At 40.7% G+C, this 23,136-nt stretch overlaps 1 long non-coding RNA gene across 1 annotated transcript; it reads left to right on the plus strand.

The window, feature by feature from the left end:
* Positions 1 to 11,349: 11,349 nt before the first annotated feature.
* Positions 11,350 to 13,787, plus strand: LOC136666468 (uncharacterized). Its single transcript, XR_010795369.1, has 4 exons — positions 11,350 to 11,456; positions 12,688 to 12,738; positions 13,269 to 13,323; positions 13,405 to 13,787. It is a non-coding gene; the product is annotated as an uncharacterized lncRNA (long non-coding RNA).
* Positions 13,788 to 23,136: the final 9,349 nt, after the last annotated feature.

Here is a 23,136-nt window from a genome sequence, read left to right on the forward strand (position 1 = left end):
CTCAAACATGACCAGTTCTCAGGTGCTTCTACTAACAAAACTCTCCCGGTCTCTCTGTCACATACAAACATACACACACCTCTCCCCCCTTCACTCTCTTTCAATCTCACACTCACTCACTGTAATTGAGTAAAATAATGTTGACTACATGATAATACCATGCCATTATAACCACAGCAACAGCACTTATTACCAGAATTGATGTCTAATGCTAAAATGTGAGCTAATCCAGCATATTTAATTAAGCTTAAAATCAACAGAAACTGTTGACACTAGCATTTTCCCCATAGGCATATAATGAAATGAATGTACACCAACAACAAAATTTAAATAACATGCATAAAACCCCAAAACAATTAATTCATTCATTGTCTGTAACCGCTTATCCAGTACCGGGGCATGGTGTGACTGGAGCCTACCTGGAGGGGGCACAAGTCCTTCACAGGGCAACACACACTCACACCTTGAGACACCTTTGAGTCGTCAGTCCACCAACCAACATGTGTTTTTGGACTGTGGGAGGAAACCCACACAGACATGGGGAGAATACACCAAACTCCTCACAGACACCTGGAGCGGGACATGAACCGACAACATCCATGTCTCTGGAGCTGTGTGACTGCTACTACTACTTCTACCATTACACTTATATAGCACATTTCTAGATACCCAAGGACGCTTTACAATCCACACTGCTCAGAACACTCAATCCACACACACACTGGCAAGAAGCGGCAGCCAAACGCGCATAGCGTACACTCCATAAGGAACGACCGTCCACCTAGAGGACTGTATCAGGCAATAGGGTTTCACCCAGGGCAGAGTGCCAATCTATATCTGGGCACACACACATTCACTCACACATACAGACATTAATTCACATACACACTCATTCACTCACACACCAGGACATTTATTAGAGAAGCCAATTCACTACCTGCCGTGCCACTGTGCCGCCCTGAGTAGCAAATCCCCCTACCAATGTGTGTTTTTGGGAGGAAATCAGAACACTTGGAGCAAACCCACACAGACATGGAGAGAACACATCAAACCCCTCACAGTCACCCGGATCAGGCTTTATATATACAAATAATTCAAATAATTGCATATTATCATTATCATTATCCATATTGACTTGTTTCACTCTTTGAAAGGTGTTGTTCTGCTGGAAAAAAATGTTTTTTTACAGTAGTGGAATATGTGGATGGTCATGTTGTCCTAAATGGAACATATTGCATACAGAAAAAATTGTGGATGGTGTCAGTTTGTTGGGGAGGGTCCAAGTTTCCACAGGGCATGACTATTGGCCATGCCAAGGGTGAAAACTATTCTCCGAGAAAAGCAAAACACAGCAAAGTTTGGATCCTTTTTCTGCTCAAGATCCCCTAACTCCACTACAATTTTACATTGAAATAAATCATTTGCTGCTATATTATTCTTTAAAATCTGGGATAGTTCACCTTTAACATATTCCTGTTTAACATGTTTTGATGGGCAGTTCTAAACTTATCTGGCTGTGAAAGTAAGCAGAGATTGTGTTAAAGCCGCCACCTGCACACCTATGAGGTGAAAGGGTCGTGGGCTAAAAAATCTAAATTGGTTGAACTCTGAAATGAAATATAACAATGCCATGGAGAGTTCATGGTATAGTTTAATTTAAACAAGAACTCAAGTGGCACATGAGACAGACCATCCACCTAAAGTGAGTGTGAGGTAATGCAGAGCAGGCATTTAAAAGGGCAATAGGTTGCATATGTTTTTTTACTCTGTAATATTTGTCTCAACTCTCTAACAAAGTAAATTCTTAGAAACCTGAGGCCACATGTGTCAAAGTGTATGATGAATACCTGTTTAAGCAACATGTATGCTTTAGATTTTGAGCAGACATGTTTTGTCTGATTTCTAAAAAACACCTCTTTCTAGTTATAAATCACAGGGGCATTGGAACAGCAAGGAAATGTTCTTTTATGATTTCAAATATAATCCAGCAGTTTCAAAGAACAACAAAATATGTGGTACAAGCACCTCCAACACAAAAAGAACTTATATAAACAGAAAAAACCTCAAGTAATACATAAATGAGTACTTAAATTTGTGTCTGCCCTGTGTTTGTGGCCTTCCCTCTTCCATTCCCCAGGCACACATAATCATGGGATAACCACTGTCTGTTGTGTGATATACAAACCGGATCCCAAAAAAGTTGGGACAAGGCCATTTTTACCACTGTGTGGCATCCCCCCTTCTTCTTACAACACTCAACAGATGTCTGGGGACAGAGGAGACCAGTTTCTCAAGTTTAGAAATAGGAACGCTCTCCCATTCATGTCTTATACAGGCCTCTAACTGTTCAATCGTCTTGGGCCTTCTTTGTCGCACCTTCCTCTTTATGATGCGCCAAATGTTCTCTATAGGTGAAAGATTTGGACTGCAGGTTGGCCATTTCAGTACCCGGATCCTTCTCCTACGTAGCCATGATGTTGTGATTGCTGCAGAATGTGGTCTGGCATTATCTTGTTGAAAAATGCAGGGCCTTCCCTGAAAGAGATGATGTCTAGATGGGAGCATATGTTGTTCTAGAACCTGAATATAGTTCTCTGCATTAATGGTGCCTTTCCAGACATGCAAGCTGCCCATGCCACAAGCACTCATGCAACCCCATACTATCAATGATGCAGGCTTCTGAACGGAGCGTTGATAACAACTTGGGTTATCCTTGTCCTCTCTGGTCCGGATGACATGGCGTCCCAGTGTTCCATAAAGAACTTCAAATCGTGACTCATCTGACCACAGAACAGTCTTCCATTTTGCCACACTCCATTTTAAAAGACCCCTGGCCCAGTGCAAACATCTGAGCTTGTGGAGCTTGCTTAGAAATTGCTTCCTCTTTGCACTGTAGAGTTTCAGCTGGCATCGGCGGATGGCACGGTGGATTGTGTTTACTGACAATGCTTTCTGGAAGTATTCCTAAACCCATTCTGTTATTTCCTTGACCGTGGCATTCCTGTTTGAGGTGCAGTGACATTTAAGGGCCCGGAGATCACGAGCATCCAGTAGAGTTTTATGGCCTTGACCCTTATGCACAGCAATTGTTCCAGATTCTCTGAATCTTTTGATGATGTTATGCATGGTTGATGATGCTAACTTAAAAGTCTTTGCTATTTTACGCTGGGTAACACCATTCTGGTATTGCTGCACTATCTTTCTGCGCAACAATGGTGGAATTGGTGATCCTCCTACCATATTGGCTTCAGAGAGACACTGACACACTGAGAAGCTCTTTTTATACCCAATCATGTTGTCTTGATCTAATTAGTGTTAATTGGTCTTCCAGCTGTTCGTTATATGCTCAATTTCCTTTTTCCAGCCACTTATTGCTACTTGTCCCAACTTTTTTGGGATTTGTTGACACCGTGAAATTTTGAATCAACATATTTTTCCTTTAAAATGTTACATTTACTCAGAGTAAACTTTTGATCTGTAATCTATGTTCTGTTACGAATAAAATATTGACATTTGTCATCTCCACATCATTGCATTCAGATTTTATTCACAATTTGTTTAGTGTCCCAACTTTTTTGGAATCCGGTTTGTAAAACCATATATGAATGCAACCTGCTAATCTCCACAAACAATCTGATTCGGGACATGGATACACATACTCACCCCAGATGTGAGTAGCAGGTGTGTGGTAGCAGGCAGCACCACTCATGGTTGGGATAGAAACAAAGGTAAGAGCAGAGAATGGGGCCTTTGCATTTATGTACATTACAGCTGGTGTAGTAATCCCAGCATTATAGACAGACACTGTTCTTATTTGAAATATGTAACACACTTGTTACAGCAGTCTACATTCCACCGGATGCTAACACTAGCATAGCATTAAAGTCCCTTCTAAGTCCTACTGACTCACATCAGCATACCTATCCTAATGCAGCACACAAAACTCCAGGAAAGCCACTGGCCTGGATGGTGTGAGAGGCAGGTTTCTGAAGGCATGATCTTAAAAAGAATCCTCAACTTATCAAATTAATATTTCTGCAGTGTGAGAAGAATATTTTATGTTTTAACTTTTCTTATAAAAGTAATTTGACTTTTTGGAACTTAATCTACAGACCAATCTATTTAGACTGGTCACTTTCAGAGACATCTCCATTTCCCCCCAACTCAGATTGGAGTCTCAGAGAGTGCCCTAAAACCAACAAGGCCACTCCAGGCCCTGTTTATGAGCCAAGGTCTCTAAAAAGGTCAGGAAAAGGATTTGGCCTGAGCCACAGAGTTAAATACTCGCATAACATTCATTCATTATCTGCAACCACTTATCCAGTTCAGGGTCATGGTGGGTCCAGAGCCTACCTGGAATCATTGGGCGCAAGACAGGAATACACTCTGGAGGGGGTGCCAGTCCTTCACAGGGCAACACATACACTCTCACACATTCACTCACACCTACGGACACTTTTGAGTTGCGAATCCACCTACCGGCGGACACAGGGAGAACACACCAACTCCTTTCAGACAGTCACCCGGAGCGGGATTTGAACCCACAACCTCCAGGTCCCTGGAGCTGTGTGACTGCGACACTACCTGCTGCAACTCACATAACAATCAACTTCAATTCCCTATTTCTTCTAACACATTTCAAAGACTATTAAAACTAAATAATCAAACATTCCTTAATTTCTTAAAAAATTACGACAAAATTTTTTTCAAAATTTAATTCTAGTTAGACAATCAATACTGGAATTATAATTATTTTTTAAATGACTTTTTGTATGAACTTATTCAGGAACCAAGGTTGTCACATACTATATGTGTTATTTGGTTAAAAATTATGATTTTGTCTGAATGATATTACCTTGTGGTTACATATAATCTTTTATATTGCATCTTAATTAATCTCTCAAATGTAATCAATTCACTCAAGGCTACCCTGACACAATATGCTCATGTGAGAGACTCATTTAATAAGACTGCATTAAGAATATTTGATAATAATTGCAAAATCATGATTCAGAAATCTTGGACACTTCCTTAAGTCTCTGTCTTGTCAGGTGTCGTATATTACATGTGATGTCACTACTGCAGGGAGGTTCTGGTCTGAAGAATATCCAATCAGCATTAGGACAGGGCAACCCTCAAGCCATGAGGACGAATCGAGACTTCAAGGCAGGGTTCCTAAGGCCCGGGTTTAAAAACCAGTGGTGCATAAATAATGTTCTTTCTCTCCAGCTCTCTTCAGCTTTTCAACATTTCCTTTCAGGCAGAACAAATGCAGAACATAGAAAGAAAATGTAGAGAGAGAAGGAATGAGGAGGGGTGGAATGAAGGAGACATTTAAATTCACCCAAGGTTGAATCTGCTTCCAGTCAGGAAGCTCAGCTAAGAGTGCCCAGAAATTCCAACAGAAGTTTTATCGTTATATCTATTAGTAAGACTAGAAAGCTATAGTTTAAATCCAGCAAAACTTGATCCCATGGCCAGAGCATGAAAAAGACTTCTGAACCTCAAAGTGGTGGGACAAAAGTTTCAGGATCTAAGGATGCACCCCCAGAACTATCACCTTCTGAGGCGGGGTCACTGAGCAAAGGCCAAGGAGGGACATGCATGGACATGTCTCTCACAAGGAAGCAGATTAGCGACAAAGGAGAATCCCCACATCACCCTCAGAATGCCACCTGCTCCGACGTGGTCACCATGTCCAAGGCTGTGTCTCTGACCAAAACCAAATGGAAGCTAAAGTACAATGCTACAAGGCCCATGTCTGCTAGAAGCTCCAGAAAGCCCAGTGTTTTGAAGTCTTTTGCTGGCATCATCTCCACACTGCTCAAGGGACATGTATGGTCACTGGATAAGTTCTTTCATAGCTCAGGAGATTGGTGCTGAATGCTTTGCTGGGATAAATTACAGCCCTTTTAGAATTTAGGGTAGTTATCATAGAGAAATTCCCACATGTATTAATGTTCCTCCTCCCTCATGTATTTCTGTAATCCATTTCATTATATGAATGTATAATCAATATTCAGTTGTAGTGGAATATGGACCGAATAACAGATGAAAAATCAAAATGAAGAAATAAAGAAATGAAAAGTTTTGAATTAAATCTTTCTCACTCTGACCAGGACCTTCGTCTGGTCCCGAAGCCAACATTCCACGAACCGCAGGGATGCAAAGACCCTGCAGCCCCCACACATCTACATCAAAGACACTTCTCAGAACACATGGCCCCGACCCCCTTTCTCTCTTCAGGAACTAAAAGAGATAACCAGTTTATGATGCTTATGAGAAACAGGAACCTAGAACAAAGAGGAGAGTTTTACTGCCCCCTTTTACGACAGGGGCGCCTCCGGGTCTCGTTGCCATCGCTTACAGGATCAACAAATGGTTAACAAAAATGACCTCGGTTGAACCCCCGTTGACTCATCTACACGACAACCAACGGCATGGACCAACAGCGACCCCAAATGGACACTGGTAAAACTACGCCTCGCTTGGGGTCGCCTAAACAAATAACGGAAATGAAATCAAATTCTGATTAATGTGCATAAACAATATGTATTAATGTCACTTTCTGTGTCCTCCGATGAACGCCCACCTTCTAATGAAATGATGTGTATTACTGTTGTCAACCATGAAAAGAAGTTCTGTCTCTGATTAGAAAAGTGAATTAACACCAGGATTAATACTTCTAACGTATCATTGTAACTGGGACGTAAACACAACGTACCCAGGATGAAATCTTATGTAAATGTTTGATATTAATAATCCAGTACGCTCATTGTTGTATATTACTAACATGTATAAGGAATTTCAATACGCAAAATTTATATTTATTTATATATCGCTGATTCAAACTCCCCCTCCTCTCTCTCTCTCTCGTGAGAGTCACGTGAGCCTCGAACTCGCATTCAATCGGAAAAGGACGCCTCCCATTAGGGCGTGACAGCACTGGCTTTGAAAAACAGTTGAGTTGGGACACACAGCTCAGTTCAAGAAAATCAGTTCAAGGAAATCAGAAGAGAGTTAACTTCGAAACATCAAAGAGATCAGCAGGACATCTCTTCAAGCTCAACCTCTCCAAGCGAGACGCCTATCTCTTCTCCACGCTGATGAAAGAAACAAAGAATAACCTTAAAGACTTCACCAAAGCTCACAAGAGACATCTTGAATTAGCTAAAGTATGAAGCCTTACTAATACGTCGAGTGATTTGAATATATTCTTTTCTTTTAGTTGTGTTTTGTTTTATCGCCCCTCGAAGTGTGATCTCACGAGTGATCAAAGTAGGTGAAACTTATTCGTGGCCAGAATAAGATATCAACCTTTTTGATTAGTTGATAGCGGATATATGAACGTTATAAGCTGACTTCTGAGGGCATTACTCCTGGAAAACCGAGCAACGAGACGAGCTAACACTCTGAAGAAGCCACTTTACTCCGGTTAGAAACCAGCCACGCCTGCATTTCTCCGAAAAGGGGAACTCTCGATCGACGCCGCTCCGCCTGAGGCCGAGAGCTTCTAACTCAACCGGAAGGGAATCTCCTTCACAAGCGGGCCTGTCTCTCACGACGTGGGAACGACGAGAAACAACCCCAGAACACGGAGATTAAAACAGCAGGACGCGACGGCTTGGTGAAATGGCAAACGAGTAAGCTAGCTCAATTCTCACATTTTTCCAGGAGCTGATGCCTGATTAAGTCCCTTTATAATTTACAATTAATTAAACCTCAGTTAGCAACATTTTAGTCACAAGCCAGAAGTGCCTAGCTCACCTTAAGGCCAAATCGGTTTCCCCTGCGGTGATGCCATGAGATTACAAGGTATGCTATGTTAATTAAATATCCTTCCTTTGTTAAATAAAACTTTCATTGTTTGAAATCACAGTGTATACAGTTTGTTCATTAATTTTCCTGAAAATCCTGAAGTACTCACTTAGCTTGATTATTATCCATTCTCAAACTAATTAATAACGTTTTAATTGCTTAAGCTAATTATAAACTTTAATTAATATCATTAAGTCAATATCAGAGATCATAAGAGTTTGGATAAGTACCTGGTATACCTCCAGTGGGAGGCGTCCAGGAGGCATCCTCATCATATGCCCAAACCACCTCAACTGACTCCTCTCAGCTCGAAGGAGCAGCGCCTCTACTCCGAGCTCCTCCCTAGTCACTGAGCTCCTCACCCGATCATGAAGAGTACGCCCAGCAACCCGTTGGAGAAAGCTCATTTCGGCCGCTTGTATCCGCGATCTCGTTTTTTCGATCATTACCCAGAGCTCATGACCATAGGGGAGAGTGGGGACATAGACTGACTGGCAAATTGAGAGCTTTGCTTTATGGCTCAGCTCTCTCTTCACCACAAAGGTCCGGTACAGCGACCACATTACTGCAGACGCTGCACCTAACCTACGGTTTAATTTCACTATCCCTCTTCCTATCACTCATGAACAAGAACCCAAGATACTTGAATTCCTTCACTTGGGGTAGGTTCTCACCCCCTACCTGAAGGGAGAATGCCAGCTGTTTCTGGGAGATAACCATGGCCTCAGACTTGGAGGTGCTGATCCACATACCGACTGCTTCATACTTGGCTGCAGACTGCTCAAGTGAATGCTGGAGGCCTCCTTGTGAAGAAGCCAGAACAACAACATCATCTGCAAAAAGCAGAGATGCCACCATCCGATCTCCTCGATGGAAGCCTTCCTGTCCCAGACTATGCTTTGCCACCCTGTCCATGAATATCAGGAACAGGAGTGGAGATAAGGCACAGCCCTGACGGAGTCCAATGCCCACACTGAACAAGCTTGACTTACTACCAAGGATGCGAGCACAACTCAAACTCTGAGAGTACAAGGATTGTATGGCTCGCTGGAGTGACCCTGACACCCCATACTCCTGGAGCACCTCCCACAGAATCTCTCGTGGAACACGGTCATATGCTTTCTCCAAATCCACAAAGCATGTGTAGAGTGGAGTAGCAAATTCTCATGCCCCCGCAATCATCTGTGAAAAAGTAAAGAGTTGGTCCATAGTTCCATGGCCAGAACAAAATCTGCATTGTTCCTCCAAAATCCTAGGTTCGACTATCAGAGGGATTCTCCCTAACAGCACCTTGGCATAGACTTTCCCAGGGTAATGCCACGATAATTGGCACACATTTTCCAGTCATATTTTTTAAAAATAGGAATCACCACCCCTGTTTGCCAATCCAAAGACACTATACCCAAGGTCCATACATATATATATGTATAGGCGTGTCATCCAAGACAGCCCCATAGTATCGAGCGCCTTCAGTAACTCTGGGCGAATCTCATCCACTTCTGGAGCTTTGCCACTGCAAAGCTTTTTCACTACCTCAGTGACCTCAGCCAAGGAAATTGAATTGACACCCCAGACACTTCTTGCACTACCTCCAGCACAGGAGACGTGTCTCTCGTATTAAGGAATTCCTCAAAGTGCTCATTCCAATGCCCAACACACTCAGTCGAATTCAGAGTTTCACCATCCTTGCTGAACATAGCTTGGACTTTGTCCCCCCTCCCCCTCCTGATCTGTTGGGGTGGTTTCCAGATCCACTTTGAGGTTGCCATGAAGTCATTCTCCATGGCCTCTCCAAACTCCTCCCATGCTCTGAATTTTGCTTCAGCAACTGCCACAGCTGCAGCCTTTTTCACCTGCCGGTACCCATCTATAGAATCGGAAGTTCCCCGAGCTAGCCAAGCCTGAAAAGCCTCCTTCTTCCGCTTGACAGCTTCCCTCACCCCCGATGTCCACCAACAGGTTCTTGGGTTGCTGCCATAACAGGCATCGACAAATTTTTGACCACAGTTATATGCAGCCAATTCCAAGATTCCAAGAAGTCCGGCAGAGGGTCCATTCAGACTCCATTTTCCCAATCTCCTCTGGAACATGTGAGAAGTTCTCTCAGAGGTGGGAGTTGAAATCCATCCGGACAGAGTCATCTGCCAGCTTTTCCCAGCACACCCTCACTATACGCTTGGGTTTACCAGGTCTATCCGGCAGCTTTCCCCGCCATCGGATTCAACTCACCACCAGATGGAGATCGGTTGACAGCTCAGCCCCTCTCTTTACCCGAGTGTCCAAAACATATGGCCTCAGGTCAGAAGACATGACCACAAAGTTAATTTTTGACCTTTGGCCCACAGTGCTCTGGTACCAAGTACACTTATGAGCAACCTTACGTTCAAAAATGGTGTTTGTTATGGACAAACCATAACTAGAACTGAAATCCAACAACATCACACCACTCATGTTTCATTAGGCAGGCCATTCCTCCCAATCACTCCCCTCCAGGTTTCCCAGCCACTGCCCAGTGAGCATTGAAGTCCCCCAGCAAAACAATAGAGTCAGTGCATGGGAGCCCCTCTAGAACTCCACTCACTACTTCCAAGAAGGCTGAATACTCTGAGCTGCTGTTCAGTGCATAGGCACACACAAAAGTCAAAGTTTTCCTCTCTGCAAGCCGGAGCTGTATTGAGGTGACCCTCTCGTTTACTGGGACAAACTCCAGCTGTACAGCCACCAGCCAGGGACTTGTGAGTATCCCCACACCCACCCGGCGCCTCTCACCCTGTGCAACTCCTGAGTAGGAGAGAGACCAACCCTTATCAAGGAGTTTGGTTCCAGAGCCCACACTGTGTGTAGACGTGAGCCCAAATATATTTAGCTGGTTTCTCTCAACCTCACACACCAGCTCTGGCTCTTTCCCCCCCAGTGAAGTTATGTTCCACGTACCAAGAACCAGTTTCTGCTGACGCCAGGGGCCCCTTTGCTCCCGCTCTGTGCCCAATAAGCATTGCACCACACCCCTACTCTGGATCTTGCAGGTGGTGAGCCCACATGATCCTCCCATGCTGCCATTTTGGGCTGAGCCTGGCCGGGTTACGTGGGTTGCTCCGCCATTAGGCACTTGCCGTTGGACACTACCCCAGGCCTGGCTCCAGGGGTAGGTTCCGGTAACCCTCTCCTGGGCAGGGTATACTGAGTGTTAATGGCTGTACACATAGGGATGCTTTGTCTGGATCTTCATTCCAGACCTGTTCACCATGGGAGACCCCACTGGGAGCTAACAGCTCCCGTCGACATAACCCTGGATGTCATGAGACCACACAAGCCATTCCGCTGCGACAAGGCCCTGATCCAGGAAGCGATGTCCAGTTATGTTTATGTGGCACTATGGAATAGTTAAATAAATGAAAATAGTAGCCCCCCCATTTTATTTTTATGTCTAAGGTCACTTTCACCGTAAAAACAATTGTTAATATCTCTTTTATTATTTAACTGTATAATATATAATTTCGCCAGTAGATGGCGCTCTGTGCCATATGTACAGTGGCTGACACTCCGACCGGCAAAAGGAGTCGGTCAGTACTTGGTGTAGCGATTAGCAGGTAACACACCGAGTGGCTCCTGTAACCTGCTATTTTCTGTTTTTGCAGGTAAGCTGGGTGATAAATCATATATTACTGAGAGTACACAGTAGTATATTGTGTGGTTAAAATGGTGGACTCGTGTTCGAGGGGTTGTGGTAATGTGCTGCAGAGCTGTTTTAGGTCTGTAAGTTTGGAGATAGACGCTAAGGCTAAATGTGAAGTCAGACTGAGTCTCATGCTAGGCTATGGAGTACATGTGGTCTTATACATGTACCAGTCCGGTTAGACGGCTGGGATTAAAGTCTGTAGTAGCCATACAACTATTTTTGGTTTAAAACTGCACTATATGTCTTCTGTTTAGCAGAGGAAGTGTAAACTGCTTTCTGGTTATTTCATTAAGATTAAGATGTAAAAGAAATATGCTAAAGAGATATCCATTTAAAATGTTAGTTTAAAATACAATTCATAAGAGTACTGGGTTGAAAGGGATTAAAAACCAACTAAAACTGTTGTTAAAAACACTATAAAGCTCTAATCAGAGTTCACAATGATACTGGCCTATACAGTAAAATGCGTTCTGGTGATGAGTTCAAGTGATGCATGTAAAACTGTAAAAGTGCAGAGACAGTAATGTAATTGGTTAGAATAAGGATTGTTCAAAGAGTACTGTTTTATTTTTTGGGTTTACAATGCAAGTGTATTGTGTCACGGTTGTTGTGAGGAAAAAGGAGTCGGTCAGTACTTGGTGTAGCGGTTAGCAGGTAACACACCGAGTAGCTCCTGTAACCTGCTATTTTCTGTTTTTGCAGTGCATAAACAAAATAAATATGTCGCACCGGAGATGAGTTGGCCCATCATTTTCAAGAGTGTAACGTTTAACCTATAATTATTTTCATGAATGGTTTCACGTGAATGTCAGGGGATTCACCCATGTGCAGTGATGACTGTTGTAACAGTCAACAGTGCAATTGTCAGAAACAATTGATGTTGTCAAATTAGACCATTTTTGTTTAATATATATCTTTGGCCGTTGTCTATATTTTCAGGGAATGGTGATGTGTGTGTGTTGTCCTGATGTTCAGTCCGAGTTCTCTGCTGTCTTTAGTATCCTCCATTATGATACAAAAAAGCTGAATATTTTTATCTTTTGCAGCTGAATCACAACATGACTGGATCCTGGCCACTAAGAGATTATCAAAAACAATGTATAGGAGTACAAACCCTATCAAGATTTTTTTCATTCCTCACACAGTCATTGTATATTTATCATTTTTTATATAAATATCTTATCTGACAGTACACTGCAGTCCAGATGAAGGCTGATGGCTGCTCTGTTCTCAAGCTATTGGTAAGTTGTAAATGAACAGAAAACAGTTCTACTGGCACAAGATTTTTATGTAATTCACACATTTGTGGTATACATAATTTTGTCTTTCACATACTTTCATCAAAAACAAACAATAGTCCATGGTGATTACATTCAGGTTATTCAAGGTATGATGGTGTAGTTGAATTTATAAGCGCACATTTCATTGGGTATCTGACAAAATTTAAAATAGTTATTTATAATATCTGTATAGCATTGTGTTTATACTATAGCATGGAATATATACCATATATATTATACCATATATTTTTTTCAGAAGAATTCAGCTTGTTGAATCTGAAAATTAAAAATGTTGAATTGGAATGTAGGTTACGTGGTTATTTTATAAATACCCTTTTTGTTCCACTAAAACTGTAAAACAATATCTACATGCTTTCTGTGATGTCTTTCAGAGATGCCCCTTATTGTCTTGGAGGGTATACTATTAAAGGTGGTCCTGAATGTGGATGGCCAAACTATTTTAATACTGTCACTTGTGTGTTGCCTCTTAGGAGATTGTTAGAATACAATCACTCCAGGCCTGAGCACAATTTCAGTGGCTTAACAGTAAGTATAAGAAGTATTATGATATTTCAATACACTAAGACACAGAGTTGTACTCTAATGAGTGATTTTCCAAATTGAAAGGTACAAGTGTAGTGATTGGAAACTCTACAGTGTGGAATACCAAGCGTTTTGTACCAAGTATTGACTGGAGTGCTGCATGAACTGCTGAGAGACATAAAACTGAAAAAAAAATATATGCACACTGTGTATGGTTTTTGAGGATTGTTCCTCAGACCAGTGGCTGCAAAAAAATGTCAAAAATATGTCAAGAACTGAAAATGTTGTTGAAAGTATGCAATTAAAAGCAGTTATGCGGTCTGTTATAAACTGATATTAAGAGTATGCTTATGTTTATTATTTCTTGCCTACAGACTACTTTAGGTATGAGAAATGGGAACCTTTGGTGTTCTACATGATGCACCTGGGTTCTGCAGCCTATTTTTCAGTAAATGAGTGCATGCATATACATTAGTAAGACTTGATGAATGCTAAAACTGCTTTATCTGTATTTTTTTTTGTCTTCAACTGTACAAACTGTACAAGTGACTAAATCACATTTAACGTTTTATGTTCTACATGACAATAAGGAAATTCTATTAGATTTATTTGAATCAACCATATTTGTATGGCTTTGTGAATGGAGTTCAAGGCGATGTAATGTATTTCTCACTTTCTTTTTAATCAATCCAGTCCTGCTCAGTTTGAAATCCCAACATTCATTCATTCATTATCTGTAACCTCTTTTCCAGTTCAGGGTCACGGTGGGTCCAGAGCCTACCTGGAATCATTGGGCGCAAGGCAGGAATACACCCTGGAGGGGGCGCCAGTCCTTCACAGGGCAGAAATCCCAACATGTATTCTATATATTATTTCAGTATTTTCCTCACTTAGGCATTTGAAATACTGTTACTGACACTGTCACTACAGTCCTCTAATTTTATTTAACAATCTGGCTAATTACCCTTTAACAATGATATAAGGGCTTACAATGATCAGGTATGAAATAAGTGGCATCACTATCCTTTGTGTCAGGACCGGTCGGACTGATGGAGGCGGACGCAAATAGCACAAACTTTATTTAAACAAAATAAATAGACAGACTTGGATAGCATGAAAGGATACTTAGATAACGAAAGACCTAGACAGGGATACTGACACCCAGAGGTATAGACAGGGATAATGATACAACGAACTTGACAGAGGAAGACCCAGACAGAAAGAGACTTGGAAAGAAAGAGACTTTACAGGGAGAGCTAAACAGACAAACGTAAACAGAGGGAACTAAACAGACAGAGAGAGCTAAAGAGAGACCTAGACAGGGAGAGCTAAACAGAGACCTAGACTAGAGAGACAGATGCAGACATAAACGTACTTGGGGATTTTCAGAACACCAACATTGGACTGAGTATTTTAGTTCTGGCGTGCCTGATTCGGCCTGAATGTGGGGTGATACAATTTTGCTTTTGACTTGTCGGTTTACAAGTCCTAATGGCGTTACTCGTCAGGTTCTTTAATTCTCTGTTCCACCTTTATAAACAAAACGTATAAAAAAAAACCACAAAGACATGGTTTTCAGTTGTCGCATTCCTTGTGTGAAGCCACTCTTGAACAAGAGACAGCGTCAGAAGCATCTCACTTCCAAAAAGGACTGGACTGCTGCTGAGTGGCCCAAAGATATGTTCTCTGATGAAAGTAAAATTTGCATTTCCTTTGGAATTCAAGGTCCCAGAGTCTGGAGGAAGAGAGGAGAGATACAGAATCCATGTTACTTGAGGTCCAGTGTTTCTACAGTCAGTGATGGTTTGGGGTGCCATGTCATCTGCTGGTGTTGGTCCACTGTGTTTTCTGAGGTCCAAGGCCAACACAGCCACCTACCAGGAAGTTTTAGAGCACTTCATGCTTCCTGCTGCTGACCAACGTTATGGAGATGCAGATTTCATTTTCCAGCAGGACTTGGCACCTGCACACATTGTCAAAGATACCAGTACCTGGTTTAAGGACTATGGTCTCACTGATCTTAATTGGCCAGCAAACTCATCTGACCTTAACCCCATAGATTTTCCCCCCATAGATGTGAAGAGGACGGTGCCATACGCCAGACCCAACAATGCAGAAGAGCTGAAGGCCACTATTAGAGCAACCTGGGCTCTCATATAACACCTGAGCAGTGCCACAGACTGATAGAATCCATGCCACGCCGCATTGCTGCAGTAATTCTGGCAAAAGGAGCCCCAGCTAAGTACTGATTGCTGTACATGTTCATACTTTTCAGTTGGCCAACAGTTCTAAAAATCTTTTTTTTTTATTGGTATTAAGTAATATTCTAATTTTCAGAGATACTGAATTTGGGGTTTTCATTAGTTGTCAGTTATCATCAAACTAAAAGAAATAAACTCTTGAAATATATCAGTCCGTGTGTAATGAATGAGTGCAATATACAAGTTTCACTTTTTGAATGGAATTACTGAAATTAATCAATTTATAAATCCATATTCCCTATAGTAGGCACTAGATACATTATGAGAATATTTATTTTACAGTCAGTTACTTGGTTAGTGCTATATAATCTTCAGTAACCATAGCATGAGTATACAAAATTATCTATTAAACACAAAGGCACTATTTAAGTGTAGAAATCACTTCATGACTTCAATTAAGGTGGCAGCTGCAGTTAGCCAACACTGTTACTTATACACTACTGAAGATGCACTGGAAATCTTTCGAAAAACAGATACCCCTCAACATAACATACAATATCATGATACACTAGTCTGTACAATCTCAATAAGTTTACACTATGAGATGTTTTATCTTAAGTTAACAATAAATACTTACCAGGAGTTGGCCGAGTCAGGAAGCCATGGTCCCTCACAGCCGCACTCCCTTCTCCCTGTGTCACAGAGCCGCCTTCCTCCTCCCCTCCAAATAAGCAGTCTCCGAGACGAGCCTTCACTCGATTGTACACAGACTCCAAAACAAAAACGTCAAGGTACTGCCCCTTTCTTCAGCAATGTTTAGCATTTTTGTTGTAATATAGATGTCCTGCGGGTCAACATTGCTGCTATACGTGTGCATGATGTTGCGAATTATTCTGAAAGTTGGCCCTCACTCCACCTAATTGCAATTACCAGTTTCTTTCTGAGATCCACATGTGCTGGGAATAAGTGAAAACTCAAATATGGCTGTTTTTTTTAGAATGTATGCGCAAAAAAAAAAGACTTGCTACTCACGTGTGCCATTGCGAAATGAACACTCCAAATGGAAAATATTTTACACAGCACCGTTCAGACTGGAAACAAGAGAAAAACTTTTGAAAAGCAATCACAGTTTTCTAATTCGGGCGTGATTCTTCAAATCTTTAATAAAGACTGTGGTTCATAGGTGTAAGTGCGGCTTTGCCTGGTCGGGCCAGTCAGCCAGAAGTAATTCCTTGCGTGCGAGTTTACGTTCTGCCTGTCCCCTCGTGACCAAACGGGAACTCCTGGGAGTCCACAAGAGAAGGCACGTCAGGGGAGGGACGCAGGTGCCACAAGGGACGGTGTAATGGTAATATTTCTAATAAAACTGAAATAAATTTCTCTGAGCTGCCTGCCTGGACTCTAATTATTAAAATATAAAATAAAACTCACTAATATAAACAAACAATCAGACCATGTAAAACGCTAATAAAAATTATGCAGTAGCACAAAATATACCAATATATAGTATTACAAATGACAATATTTATAAAATTTAGCAGATCGTGTTCTGGAGAACTTGACCTAATTCTCTGGACATTTTTCATAGTTCATATGTGAGAACAGCTCTAGCCTCAGCTTTAATCTCACAAATCATACAGGTCTGACTTCTTGGTCAAATCTGAAATTCTATTGCCTTCTCTTTATTATACTGCTAAAACATCTGTAAATGTAGTTATTTATCTGGCAGATACAGAATCCCTGAAGGGCAAGATAAAAAAATGTATGTTCCAAAAAGGTTCCACCATCAAATTTATTTTTTCCTTCCTTAATATTTTTCCCCATTAGTGAGGTTAGGCTGAGGGGTAAGTAAAAGGGTTTTTTTTGGTCTATTATAAACACCAAAAACAACTGTTTATAACAGACAGGAAAAAAATAATATGGAACTTATTGTCAGTAACATACTTTAAACGTTTTTTTTCATCATGTTCTTCCATAGCCAGACCTTAAAAGATCACTTGTGTTTAAGGATAATGGAGTATTTGAAAAATGGGTGTTTTTTTTTAAAATAGATTTATTATTTTGTCATAGAAGACATATAAATTGCCCAGTAGTGCTATAACTCAGCCTGCTTCAAACTTATAGATTTATTTGGAATAAAATTTACATTATTATGTAATGTTAATGTAGAATCCAGTTGTCTCATTAAAAAAAAAAAAAATTTAACTTCTGTGTAAAATAAATTCATAGAACACTTAATACATAAAGCCTGGTATAGCACTTCACCCTACAAATGTGTTTTTAAACCTTAGGGCTGACCTTGTTAGCTGTGAAAAACAGTTAACTGCAGGAATCTGGGTACAGAGACTGGTTCTCTTCTCAGGTCAGAAACACACATCTGGTCCTAATCTTCACTTGAAAAAACCTGTCAGGTGTCACCACCACCATCAGTGTTTCTCATAACAGTTAACCTACATTGCAAGACTATCATGTTACGTTGTGGGTGGTGGTGGTGGGAAGAAACACAAGGCATGATGTTGTAGACGAGGCAGTAAAATACCTGTAAAATATGTGATATCCAAACTTTGTTCAGATAGGCCTAAAGTTGTACAAACTCCATTTCCAGAAAAGCTGGGACACTCAGCAGAATGTAAAATAAAACAGAATGCAATGATGTGCAAATCACTTAAAACAATATTTAATAATAAAAATATTTTTGTAAAATATTTTTAACAATATTTTAAAAGTTGAAACTGAAAACTATTGTTGTTTTTTGGAGAAATACATACCTATTTTGAATTTTATGCCAGCAATATGTTCCACGAGAGTTCATGTATCACAATATGAATAAACAAAAGGCTTGTAAACACACCACACCAGATTCCTGGCTGCATAGACAGAGTGTGTGTGCTTGAGTGTCCTTTGGTACATCATGGAGAGAGGAATTAGACAATGACAACCACAGAATGTTGAGCAGCTAAAAAAAATATTAGGTGAATTGACAACAGTTCATTCACATAATTAGTTTAAAAAGTTAAGTAGTTCTTCACAAGTAAAGACGAGGGGATGGGGTTGGGTTCACTACTATGTCAACATAGTAGTAGTATGTTAGAATAACATTTTTAAAATAATAAATGACATGGGGTTTACATCATATATACAATTGAAAAGTTCAGAAGGGAAAGATCTAAAACCAGTACTGTTTTGCTGTGATTTTTGTGCCATAAGGTGGCACTGCAATAAAAACAGACAAGGTTCTGCAGTGGAAATAACAGCATTGGTTCAGATACATTTTCCAAGAGCATTGTCTGTAATTATCACGTTGCTGCATCCACAAATTCCAGTTATTTGCTATGCAGAATGTGTATTGACCTTTTCTTACTGAAATACGCAAGGTCTTCCAAAGCAAATACATTGTCTGGATGGCAGCCTAACTGAAAAGAATTTCAAACATTGATGTTTCAGAACACAATCCATGTTTGCACTTCACCTCAGTCCATCTTTAATGAGCCCAGAGAACATGGCAGGATTTATGGATTTTTGTTATATGGTTTCTTTTTTCATTCATTCATTCATTATCTGTAACCGCTTATCCAATTCAGGGTCGCGGTGGGTCCAGAGCCTACCTGGAATCATTGGGCGCAAGGCGGGAATACACCCAGTCCTTCACAGGGCAACACACACACACGCATTCACTCACACACTCACACCTACTGACACTTTTGAGTCGCCAGTCCACCTAACAACGTGTGTTTTTGGGAGGAAACCGGAGCACCCGGAGGAAACCCACGCGGACGCAGGGAGTACACACCAACTCCTCACAGACAGTCACCCGGAGCGGGAATCGAACCCACAACCTCTAGGTCACTGTAGCTGTGTGACTGCGACACTACCTGCTGTACCACCGTGCCGCCCCTTTTAAATTTTTTTTTTTTTCCATTTGTGGATGAAGCGACAAACAATGCCGTTGGGAAGAGTTTCCTAGCCCATGCTTTGATTTCCACTACAGAAACCTGTCTGCTTTTATTTCTCTGCCAGCTTAGGTATGTATATATTTCTGAGTTGATTAATGATGTTCTCAGCTGATCTGTGATGCTGCCCAACCTCACTTGGCCTTTTTTTTGCACATTAAAATTATGCCTAAGCTACTCAATACATTTTCCTCATTATGCTATGTGCCATTATTACCTGGAGTCAGTTACACTGAGATAGCAGCATGAGTATTGTTAATTTGATGGTGTGCTGACGGTGTGCTGCAGATAGAAAATACAGAATACTTCCAGATTTGATTTACAAAAAGCTGGAAAGAAATGGCTTATGGAAAGATACAATATTTTGTGTGTGTGAATAATACAAGCCAGTGGTGACAGTGTAGTGGCATGGGGAATTTTTTTTCAGGCATGCAATACGGTCACTAAAGGGTAGGCATCCTCATCCCAACAGCAATTTATCCACATTCCATTTAACTGGACACTTCAAGCAGGGCAATGCTGAAACATATCATGTTTTATTATATGCCATTTGAAAATATAGAAAAACCTTCACAGGAGTAGAAATTACTATAGGTTCATCTTCCTCTTGTGCCCCTATATTAAACTTTTGTTAAACTTATACTTGTGTGTTTATAATCTACTGTAACCCCAAATGTGTCTGTACTCAAAAGTCATACAGATTTGTAAGTGTGGCTTGAATGTACAATGTGTACATTATTAATATAACTTTCAAAATGTACAAATATTTACTTGTAACCAAATTCTGCTTTTAAAAATATATATCATTAATTAATACATCTATATATTAATTCATTGTTTTATTTATGCTGTAGGTACAGAAACTACCCATAATCACAGGGAAGAAATTAGAAGCCCACCCCAAAGAGGGAGCCAGTCCATCACAGGATGCCACACATCCACACAGCCACTCACATTCCCACACCTATGAACACTTCTGCATTGCCAATCCTACCAAAACATATTTCAGACTGTGGGAGAAACTGGACTACTCAAAGGAAACCCAGTTCTTGGCTGCATAGACACAGTGTGTCCTTGAGTGTCCTTTGGTGCATCATGAAGAGAAGAATTAAACAATGACAACCAAGGAGTTTTGAGCAGCTGAAGCTTTATATAAGTATAAGAATGGGTAAAAATTACACTTTAAATACTGTAATAGTTCCTCAGTTCACAAACCATTAAAAGTAAAAGTTAATGTTAAGCTGTGGTAAATATGCCTCTTTTGGGTGTTGCAAGCATCTAATTCAACATTTATAATTTCAAAATACAATCCAGTTGCTCACATTGGAAACATTTTCACTTTAGTTTATCAGTTAAATCAGTCTTTTCCAAACTGATTGCTTCCCTGCACAAAAAATAAATGATAAAACAGCTTCCTGAAAGAAAAAGCCTAAAACCTGCACATTGGCTCTGCAAAAATGATACATTTAATCACCACATCTGTTCAGTTATTGGTATGAGCTTGCTTTCATCATATTGTCTTGTTTACCATTTGGAAGTTGTGGCCTATTTTGCCAAAAACTAGGGGGTTACCAGTACAACCTGCCAAAAAAAAACTTTACAACTGTATTTGATAGATTTTATCACTCCTGTGACTAAATGACACCACAGAATGACTGTAAAATCATTTCATTAACTGAAACACAAATACAGACTATAGTGTTGACATTTTTCTCTTGAAAGGTGCATTTCCAAATAAAAATTAGTTATTAATATTATAATTATTACTTATTCTCCCATAATAAATTGAAAGCCAGTATTTCTACATCAAAATTACAACATGAAAAATTCCCATGGTTTAGGAACCTGTATAATTTGTAATGTTTTGGTAACTGTGAAGAAGAAATAATCAACTGTTTTATTGTTGACTAGACAGCAAAAAATGCAGCACATCATGGGGTTTACAAAGCTGAGCTGCATTTTTGTACCAAGAAAAAATTATTAATAAAGCAAGATTGCATAATCTAGAGAGAAGTAGAAACATAAATGTTTTTTTCTATATCTGGACTACATTAAACCTTCAACCTACATTTTCTCTTCCCTGCTGACTCAGATAATTGAACTGTATACAAAACATTCCTATTGTTTTCATGAAGGGATGTACATTCAAAATAAATATTTGTATTTAGATAAAGAATCTATAATTTTTTAAATATGTAAAGATCTTTGTAAATGTTATTTACAGTCCCTTTTCCAGAGAAGATGGAATTTTGTAAAATGCTATAAGAACTTTTATTTTGCTTAAAACGTTTCACTTAAAATTAGATTGTATTTTGTAGGGGAAACCTTTTCTGAAAGTACTCATATTTTAGTAGTTTACAAACCCATAATTTGTGTATTTAGCTACTTCAATGCATATCCACTGTTGAAAAAGTATTCGCACCATCCCATGTATTGGCTATAGGAATACTAGTGGCCATAAGAACAGGCTGTGGAGTAATCTAATTGCATTTTGTGGAGTCATGTATCTATCATGTATACAATCATGGGATCTGGAGATTGTGGGTTTGAGTCCCACTCCGGGTGACTGTCTCTGAGGAGTGTGGTGTGTTCTCCCAGTGTCTGCGTGGTTTTCCTCCGGGTGACTGTCTGTGAGGAGTGTGGTGTGTTCTCCCCGTGTCTGCGTGGGTTTCCTCCGGGTGATTGTCTGTGAGGAGTGTGGTGTGTTCTCCCCGTGTCTGCGTGGGTTCCCTCCGGGTGACTGTCTGTGAGGAGTGTGGTGTGTTCTCCCCGTGTCTGCAAGTGTTTCCTCCGGGTGACTGTGAGGAGTGTGGTGTGTTCTCCCTGTGTCTGTGTGGGTTTCCTCCAGGTGCTTCAGTTTCCTCCCGTGGTCCAAAAACACATGTTGGTAGGTGGATTGTCGACTCAAAAGTGTCAATTAGGTGTGAGTGAATGTGTGTGTGTGTGTTGCCTGTGAAGGTCTGGCACCCACTACAGGGTGTATTCCCGCCTTGTGCCCAATGATTCCAGGTAGGCTCTGGACTCACCGTGACCCTGAACTGGATAAGTGGCTACAGATAATGAATGAATGAATGAATGTATTACTCCCACTGTTAGTAGAAAGCATATGTACATGTACATGTTGATGCACAGTATTAAGTGGTTATTACATAATTTAACATTTCTAAACAGATTCCTCAGATTTCAACCTGACTTCTTCATAAGTAGTCCTCCATTTCTCTTTCACGAGGAGTAGGAAAAGGGATTGTGAGATTGATCATAGGTTAGGTGTGACGTCTGCAGTAATGTGATCACAGTATCAGAGAGTTATTGTGAAGACATAGCTGAGCCATAAATTAAAGTTATCAATTTACCAGTCTATCTATGTTCCCATTTCCCAGGGTAGTCTCAGGACATGCTGGAGGGATAATATCTCCTGACTGGCCTGGGAATACCTAGGGATACCTCAGAAGGAGCTGGTGGAAGTTGTGGGCTCCTGTAGAGAATGTCTGTGTTCTCAGAGATGTTGAAGTCCAGTTGAAGCCCAACACTTTTGTAGGTCCTCACCAACTCTTTTACTTCTACTTCCACTCCCACATTAGAGACTGGCAAAAGTCCATCAAAATCTACTTGATCTGGAAAGTTGTTACTATGACATCATGCCACAAAGAGTTCCCCTAGGCTTC

The sequence above is a fragment of the Hoplias malabaricus genome, chromosome 1 (assembly GCF_029633855.1).
Source record: "Hoplias malabaricus isolate fHopMal1 chromosome 1, fHopMal1.hap1, whole genome shotgun sequence".
NCBI classification, from domain to species: Eukaryota; Metazoa; Chordata; class Actinopteri; order Characiformes; family Erythrinidae; genus Hoplias; species Hoplias malabaricus.